Below are 9,859 nucleotides of genomic sequence, written 5' to 3'. Positions count from 1 at the left end.
GTTGCAGTTGTTCGAAACAGACCCTAAGATTGCAATATATATATATATATTCTAATAGATGTCAGCCTGTTATATGGGCTAGCTTAAGTTAGCAATGCAATGAATAAAAAATCAACTTATTTTTATATTAGTCTGCCCAGGATCCTTGAGATGAGTCGACTCATAGATGCCAATCTGATTTTTTAAGATGTTATGGCAATTTGCTTTCTAACATTGATAGACTCAGACCATTAATATACTCAATATGCACAACTCTTAAGGTCTTGTTTGATTTAAACTCCATCTCTCAAATATTCGCCCATCTAATTAAATTAAAATTAAAAAAAAAATTGAGTATGAGCTTAAATAATTATGCTACCACCTTTAATCAAAAGTGCTGTATTGTGAGTGAGAGAGGTAAATAATTATGAGTGATTATGCTCATGGAAGGTTTAGATCCCTTGACTAAATAAACTTTAATATGAATGTCAAGGAAAATCTGTTTAAATAAAGTTTTGATCTACATCAGGAAGGGAAAACCCCTCGTTTAGTCCATGTAAGGAGGGATTTGGGAAGCTTTTTCTGAGTGGTCACATATATTGGTACAAAATTCTCTCATATCATCAATTCACTATCAATAAATAACATCATACATGCAACTTTTCCTACTCATCTCATTCAATTGATCAAGTCAAATATAACATACAGATGTATTATGTTAGCATTCGTTTGTTGGAGTGGATATAATTTTAAAAATAGACACATAATGCCAGACCTCGAGTCCAGAAGGCAGTACACCCTGACAACACAGGGCATGATAAAATAAAATAAACCAGTTTTTTATTTTCAAAGAACTACTTGCATGCAAATAAATAAAATGTAAATTTTATTAATATTGAAAAGTTCAACAATACAACTGGACTAAAAATAGAAAAATATTTGAATCAAAATAGAAATGAGAGCATGGAACAACAACCCGGACAAAAAAAAGACACAATAGCTAAAATAAATGTTGAGGAAAAAAATATCAAAACAAGGAAACTAAAACTAAAAAGCTAGCTCTGGTGGAGAAGGTCATATTGGTGGCTGAATAAAATATGTTATGCAAAAATCAAACAGTGAGTTTGACAAACAAAATTAGTAAATAACAACTATATATTAAAGCATAAAAGACAAGGGAAACGGGACATACAGTATGAACAACAAATAAGAACGATCATTATATGCATATGTGATACTGCAAGACAATAAGAAGAGTAAACATCAAATATGCACATCATACGGAAATATGCAATCATTTTTCATTATGTTTCTTATTATTCAATTTCAAGTTATCATTTATATAGTCGGTTTTAAAAACATCTTACAATCGGGAAGGTCAATACCAACCCAAGGAAACCCGACAATTCCCTGTAGTTTTGTCACTCTGAGGGTTCGTCAACCTGACTAGCCACAATCTAAGAGTGTTCTACTGACCCATATCCATCATACACAAGCATGCCAAAATGTTGCCAAGGGTATAATATATAATAAGCATGATACTTTACACATGTTTGTGATATGAAAGATATAATTTCATGCAAATGCAGAAAAAAAAAGATCATAACTGCATGATTAATTCAAATATATAGAAAATTTTATACTAATAAATTAAAACGGATAGTAATCTCATCATGAACAATAATTAAAGCTTATAGAAAGTATAAAATTGAAATAACAATAACATGACCTACAATCCTATAAAATAGTTATGAATCTCTATAATTAACAAGGACTAACAAACCGTAACTAGAAAGTATTCATTTTTCCTCTAATAAGAAGCATTTACTTATTTCGAGGCGGCAATCATGACACTTCTACAAGTTTGATCATACACCATTTAGAAAAATAAAATTAATTATGCAGTAAAATTTCATCAATTGACCATCAATAAATAACATTATACTTGCAACTTGCCTACTCATCTCATTCAATTGATCAAGTCAAATAAAATGGATTATGTTAGCTAATTAGTCAGTTAAAGTGGATATAATCTTTTAAAATAGACACACTGTCACACCCCGAGTCTTGAAGGCAGTGCACCCCGACAACATATGGCATGATGAAATGAAATAAACTTTTTTTTTTATTTTTAAAGAAATACTTGCATGCAAATAAAAGAAAAAAATGTAAATTTTATTAATACTAAAAACTTCAACGATACAACTGAACTAAAAATAGAAAACTAGCTGAATCAAAATAAAAATGAGAGCATGGAACAACTACTCTAACCCAAAAAAAAGACACAATAGCTAAAATAAATCATGAGGAAAAAAATACCAAAATAAGGAAACTAAAACTAAAAAGCTTGCTCTGGTGGAGACGGTCCTACTGGTGGCTGAATAGAACATGTTCTGCAAAAATTAAAGAGTGAGTTTGACAAACAAACTTAGTGAACAACAATTATATATTAAAGCATAAAAGATAAGGGAAACGAAACATGTCGTATGGATAACTAATAAGAACAATCACTATGTGCATATGTAATACTGCAAGACAACAAGAGAAGCAAATATAAAATATGCACATCATACGAAGATATGCAATCATTTTTTATTAAGTTTCTTATAATTCAATTTCAAGTTATTATTTATATAGTCAGTTTTAAAAAACGCCTTGCAATCCGGAGAGTCAATACCAACCCAAGGAAATCCGACAATTTCCTGTAGTGTTGTTACTCTGAGGGTTCGTCAGCCCGACTAGCCACAATCTAAGAGTGTTCTATTGACATATATACCATCATACACAAGCATGCCAAAATGTTTCCAAGAGTATAATATGTAATAAGTATGATATTTTACACATGATTGTGATATGAAGAATATAATTTCATGCAAATGCAGAAAGAAAAGATCATAACTGCAGAATTAATTCAAATATACAGAAAACTTTACACTAATAAATTAAGACGGATAGTGATCTCATCATAAACAATAATTAAAGCCTGTAGAAAGTATAAAATTGAATAAACAAGGGCATGACTGAAAATCCTATAAAATAGCTATGAACCTCTATAATTAACGAGGACTAACACCCCTAACTAGAAAGTATACAGTAATCCTCTAATAAAAAGTAGTTACTTATTTCGAGGTGGCAATCATGACACTTCTACAAGTTTGATAATACACCATTTAGAAAAGAAAATTAATTATGCAGTAAAATTTATATTACTTAAATATAACCTAATCAGCGTGCACTATTACTATTATTTTTGTTGTTAATTTATTATTATTACTATATTTTTAAAAAAGAAAATTTATGAACTTAATTAATTTTAACTAATATAACCAAAATAGTATTATGGTTTGGTTTTATTATGACAGGGAAAAATAGAATTTCTGATTTCTAAATAAAATTTTAAGAGATTTAAATGCATCACATTTATTCCTAATAATAATAACATAAAACTCAATTAAATCATGAATCTCATTTTCCGTGAATCTCATTTTCCCTTCGGTTTGCCTTAAATCCTATTAAATAAATCCTATTGAAATATGGAATTACGGGATTCAAGAGCTAAAGTGTGCATCGAGAGGGAGCAAGACGAGGGTTACCTTCCTCGATGGTTTTGGGTAAGAGCAGATGAAAGAAGGAAGTTCCAGTGGTCCTTGTAATATACGATCTCATTGCCTTTACTGCTAGCAATTGTATCGCAAGGGTTTGGTACACAAAAGCGGGAGGAAGGAGAGCCGAGTGGAAGGAGAGAGATTAAAATAAAGAGGGAATTCTAGTTAACTTTAAATAACAGTGGGAGGAGGTATCAAGCGGGGAAAAAAAGAAAGGTGGCGGAGAAGAGCGGGAAGAAGAAAAGGAAAGAATCTTCAATTCTAAATCGGGAAGTCAGTAAGGCGCCAAGTGAAGAAGCAATGGAAAATTTTCAGAGGAAAAATTTTTGTGTTTGGATACTACCCTCAAAAGAATTTGGTCCCTAAATTCATACCTTGATTTTGAAACAGCTACGGGTACTTCATGATCATCTCTTCTTCAATCTCCCATATTGCTTCTCGTTTTGACTAGTTCTTCCAAAGCACTCGAACAAAAGGAATTGATCAATGGATAAGATATCAAACTTCACGTTCTAAGATGTGGTATGCCACTTCTTCATAACTTCGGTCTACTCAAATCACAAATTGTTTGTACCGAATAACATGAGAGTCGTCATGCACATAATGTCGAAGTAGAGAGATGTGAAGGACATTGTGTACTCCTACAAGTCTTGGAGGAATAGCCAAACCATATGAAACTTTACCGACTTTTTCGATCACCTCGAAATAATCAATGAAATGAGGATAAAGTTTTCTGGCCTAGCTAAATTGTGTGACTTTGTGCATAGGTGAAACATTCAAAAAGGCACGATCTATGAATTTTTGAATTCAACCTCTCAGTGATTTGGGTTGAAGTACTTCTTCAGATGATTCTAGGCCGCATGTAGTCGATCTCAAATTTGATGAACCTTCTTAGTAGCTTAATACACTAGTTTTGGTCCAAAAAATCCTCTCATCGACCACGAATCTACATAAGGGGTCCTACACTTTCTGTCATAAAGTGTTTCGTACGACATCATGTTGATACTAGCTTAGAAGCTACTATTATGAAGAAAATATACCAGTAGAATATAGTCTTTACAACTACATCTGACGTCCAAAATGCAAGCTCTTAGCAAGTCTTTTAAGTTATGAATGGTACACTCTGATTGTTCATCTGTTTAAGTATGAAAAGCAGTACTGAAGTCTAATCTCATGCTCACAGCTTCTTGTACTTGTTTCCATAGCCTGGAAGTAAATCTTCCATCATGATTTCATACAATGATAGTTGGAAGTCCATGAAGTCGAACAATATTGTCTATATAGATCTTAGTTAATTTATCCACTGAATAGGTTTGCCTGATTGATAGAAAATGGGCTGACTTAGTTACTCTATCAACCACAACCCAAATAGCATCATGTCCTTACTTTCATGTTAGTGAACCAACCATGAAGTCCATAAAAATCTCATCCCATTTCCACTTTGGAATGAGAAGGGGTTGCAATAGACCACCAGGTTCTGATGTTTGTTTTTAACCACTTGATAGGTCAAACACTTAGCTATGAACTCAGTTATAGTGATTTTCGTACCTGGCCACCAAAATAATTTCTTAAGATCTCGATACATCTTAGTACTTCCCGAATGAGCAGAGTATGAAGTAAAATGTGCCTCGTAAAGTATCTCTTAGCGAAGACTTTCTTGATTTGGAACACAAACAATCCTGAAATCTCAAAGTGACATCTTGATTGATACTAAACTTTGGCTTTGACCCATATTTAGTTACTTTTTATGTTGTAGTAAGTTGCATCTATTATCTAAGTTGCATGTACATGGTCCATAAGTGTAGGATGAACTGGCACTTAATACATTCTAGAAGTATCTTTTAAGCTGAAGCTGCTCCATCTCATGTGCTAACTCATGCCTTGAGTGGCAATCCAAGCTGCATAGGTAGAGGACTTTTTGCTTAAAGCATCTGCGATCATGTTCACCTTACCTAAGCGATACTGAATCTCCAAGTCATAGCCTTTCATTAACTCGAGTCATTGCCTTTGTCTCAAGTTCAACTCCTTTTGGGTGAACATGTACTTCAAGCTCTTATGATCGATGAAGACCTCACAATGAGCGCCAAACATGTAGTTTCACAACCCTATCCGGGGCTTGGAGTTAATCAAGATGGGAACAAACGGTCGAACGGTGGAAATTAATTCTCTGTTATTCTAATTCTTTTACTAACAAATTAATATTTAATTAATATATGAAAGAGCCACTAAAGAAATCAATTAAAATTAACAAGTAAAAATTGTACCTTTTTTCTTGTTGTTCTTGTATTTTGTATACATTTACTCCTCTTATTTTTTATATTTTTCAAATGTTTAAAATCTAAAAATAATATTTAAGCAATATAATGAGTTATCTAAAGATAATTCAAGGATAATCACATGACTAGACAACAATAATCTAAAAAAAGATATGCATGATATAAGTAAGACATATGCATGAGATAGATATATGAATAAAATAATAGATATGTATGATGAACAATTACACAGCAAAGTCAATATGCATGTTAGTAGATGTATAAAGATATCTCAGAATAATGTATGTATGAAAAATGAAATAGTCTATATACGAATGTTTGTTTGTGCATGTTCAGAGGAGAATTTCACCCTCTAATGGTACAAACAGATGACGCCAAGATACCTGCATGCGTAGAACTTTTCTACCATTCCAAACAATTGTGGTAGTTAGTTCACTAAGTGTTGTGCCAATGATATAATATTGGTTAGGGACGAGTATACCAAATCTTATCTCTCTAGATAATTGTGATGTTTACATTACTAACTGATGTGTCGACAAGATAATATCAGTCAAAGGCAGGTAAGGGCTTTTCTACCCTATAAATTACGATGTGTATATCACTAATTGTTGTGTTGACAGGAGCCGATGGGACAGTATTGGTCAAAATTATGTTAGGTTTGTTGATGATGATCCTCACAGAGACAATTATATGTGTATAGTATAAAATAAAAGTAAAGTTAAAGTAAATGCTTATGGAAGATTGAGTATGTTCATTTAGAAAAAAGATCATTGATGGATGCATTTGCAAATATCAGATTAGTTATAAGTATATATGTATGATTATTTATAATTATGTATATCAAAGTCTATTTAAAATATAAAAGACCACAATATTATATGATTTCTTATAGACTTGCATACAAATTGTATTCTTTTCCATGAATTACTATAGTTTAATAGTGGGATTACTCCTGGGTTTTAGATAACTCATTATGTTGCTTCAAAATTATTTTTAGATTTTAAACATTTGAACAAGACGAATAGAAGATGAGCAAATGTATACAAAAGACGAGAACAACAACAAGAATGGTACAATTTGTACTTGTTAATTTTAATTGATTTCTTTAGCGGCTCTTTCATTTATTATTTCATATCAAATTGTTAGTAATAGAATTTGAATAATAGAGAATTGGTTTCCACTATTCGACTGTTCATTCCCGACTTGGTTAACTCCAAGCTTTAGGTTGGGTCGTGACAAAAGTGGTATCAGAGCAGGGGTTTAGATCAAAGGAAGGGTTTAGATTAAGTAACATTAGTCTTGATGAAACAACCAATAAGATAATTTGATCAAGTTATAAATAATAGAAATTAAATATTTTGATTAAGTCTAATTAACTTATATAGTTGCTATTTCAGAATTATGGATGATCCGGAGGAAGAAGTCAAAGATGAGAATGTAGAATCTATTGTATCCCAAAATGTCACAATCAATGCTGGTGCTTTCTATAATATGATAAAGGATGCGACTCAGTTGATTAGGAATTCTCAATCTCAAGCTATTAGCAGTGGAGGACCACAAATGGATATGTATTTGATGCTCTTTCAAGATATGAGACCACCTTTATTTTTTGGAGCAAGAGGGCGAATGGAACCAGAAAATTAGTTATTGGGAGTGGAGAAAATCATAGATGGTTGTCTTGTCTATCGGAGAAGATAGTTACCTGAGCCACTTTTGCTTCTAAGGGTGAAGCTGCAAGATGGTGGCAAGCTCATATGCAAGAGAAATTCAGAGGTAGAACCAGTCACTTTGTATAATGGGACGAGTTTGTGAAAACCTTCATAGATTGGTTTGTACAACTGCTGGCTAGAAGAAAAATGCAATATAAAATCATTAGGTTGGTGCAAAGAGATCGATCAGTTATGCAATATAAAGAGGAATTTATTATGCTATCGAGATATGCAGCCCAGCTTATTCCTAGTGTAGAGGAGAAATGTCACAAATTTCTTTCTGGACTGAAAGATTCAATCAGACAACCAATAATGCCACTTGGGATTGAAGACTATTTAGTACTATTGGAGAGAACTAGACAAGTGGAGATTGATTTCCAACAGACTCGTAAGCAAAGACATGCACAAGAGGAAGAGTTTGGAAGAAGTGATACCAAAATTTCATTCAGGAGAACGAGAGTCTAGAGGGAAGACGATGAAGTTCTACACTGTTGCAGACAGCCTGAACATCAGAAGAGAAATTGTCCTAATGTTGTTCAGAGATCTGCATCGAATGTTCATTCATGAAGGGATCAAATGTTGACCTCGTTTTTTAGGTCTCCCTCTCCTTAGAGCTTAGAGCCTAGGATCTAACTTTAAGATTTCTTATTTGCCTCTCCTAGAGAACTAATATTGCGACCCACACTACTTAGAAATTCAAACTATTTCTTAGCTCCTTTCAGTCTCATATGGGTGGTTTCAAATCCGCAATGTTCAGTTGGGTCGATCAAAACCGACATATTTAAACTTAAGTCGAGTACTCATAGGAATTAGAAAAGCCATACAAAAACCCTTCAATGTACGACCAACGAACTTCGGTCAGGTAACCCCGTGCCCTATTTTCCTTTCTTCTTCGCCTACAACAAGACAGATATTGAGAGGGGGAGGAAGATTTACATACATAGCACCCAATTTGTGTGTGTTTGTAACAAAAAGAAAAAGACAATATATATAACACTCTCTGTTTGCAGCAAGAACAAGAATAGGATTTACGTACATACCACTCAATTTTGTGTATTTAGTCCTGTATACTTACATATATACCACTCAAATTTGTGTATTTGTTCCTGTATATTTATCTGCCTGTACTACTCTATTTCTATGTATTTACATACATACATACTGCTCGATTACAGTGAAACTATTTACATGCACACTACTCAATTTATGTGTGTTTACAAACACTGAAGAGAGGACTAACATGCATACCACCTGAAACTTAGAGGAATATATATATATGAGAAATAGAGGAAGAGAGAGCTTTAAATAAAAGGTATATGTTTTTCTCTTTTGGTTCTTTTTAGATCTCGGAGTCGCCAGCTTGCCTTTTTGTATGTCGTCGTATAATTTCCCTATTCGAGTAAATCCCCCTCTTGAACCAAATGAATGATTCGAAGAGGAGAGGAATCGAATAGTGAACTAACGTACTACAACAAATAGGCAAACAAATCAAAAAAGAAAAAGAGACGGAAGGCTTATATAGGGATAATTCTCGTGTGATGGATCAAGAGTATACATCCAAACAAAATCGGATTGAAGTACCTCGGAAAAAGAAAACAACATCCACGAGAGGTATGTTGGGCCAGTCAGGTTGGAAAAGTACGGAGACTCTTCCTCGGGAGGCATCTTTGCCATTTCCGCAGGTATAAGTCCCACCTCTTGGAGCTCCAGTTTATAGTCACAAAATAGAGTTTCCTTCCTTTGACCTTAGGGCTACCTGAGATCCCCGGTCAGCAATCCGTGAATTGCATCATCCACGAGAACATCGGTAGCCCTAAGGTCAAAGGAAGGAAACTCTATTTTGTGACTATAAACTGGAGCTCCAAGAGGTGGGACTTATACCTGCGGAAATGGCAAAGATGCCTCCCGAGGACATCTGGACCGTAAGGGTAGATAACAAATCGTCATATCCCTAACAGGCGGCAGCTTATCGGCATCGGGCCGTCAAAGTGACACCAACGAAGTCAAAGGAGCAGAAATGGCTCAACAGGGGTAGTCAAAAGGCAAGGAAAAGTGATCATAGGAGGTAGAGGTAGTCAGGTCGGGGTACCACGGACCCGTCGTCCCAAACCACTGGCACCCTAAGTCTACCTGGTCGTGAAGGTAGTCGACCCAACACAACCTGAGATCCCCGGTCAACAATCCGTGAATTGCATCATCCACGAGAACCTCGGTAGCCCTAAGGTCAAAGGAAGGAAACTCTATCCTATGACTATAAACTGGAGCTCCAAGAGGTGGGACTTATACCTGC

Source organism: Phalaenopsis equestris, unplaced genomic scaffold (genome assembly GCF_001263595.1).
Source record: "Phalaenopsis equestris unplaced genomic scaffold, ASM126359v1 Scaffold001046, whole genome shotgun sequence".
Lineage (NCBI taxonomy): Eukaryota > Viridiplantae > Streptophyta > Magnoliopsida > Asparagales > Orchidaceae > Phalaenopsis > Phalaenopsis equestris.
Note: the sequence above shows the minus strand (reverse complement) of the source record.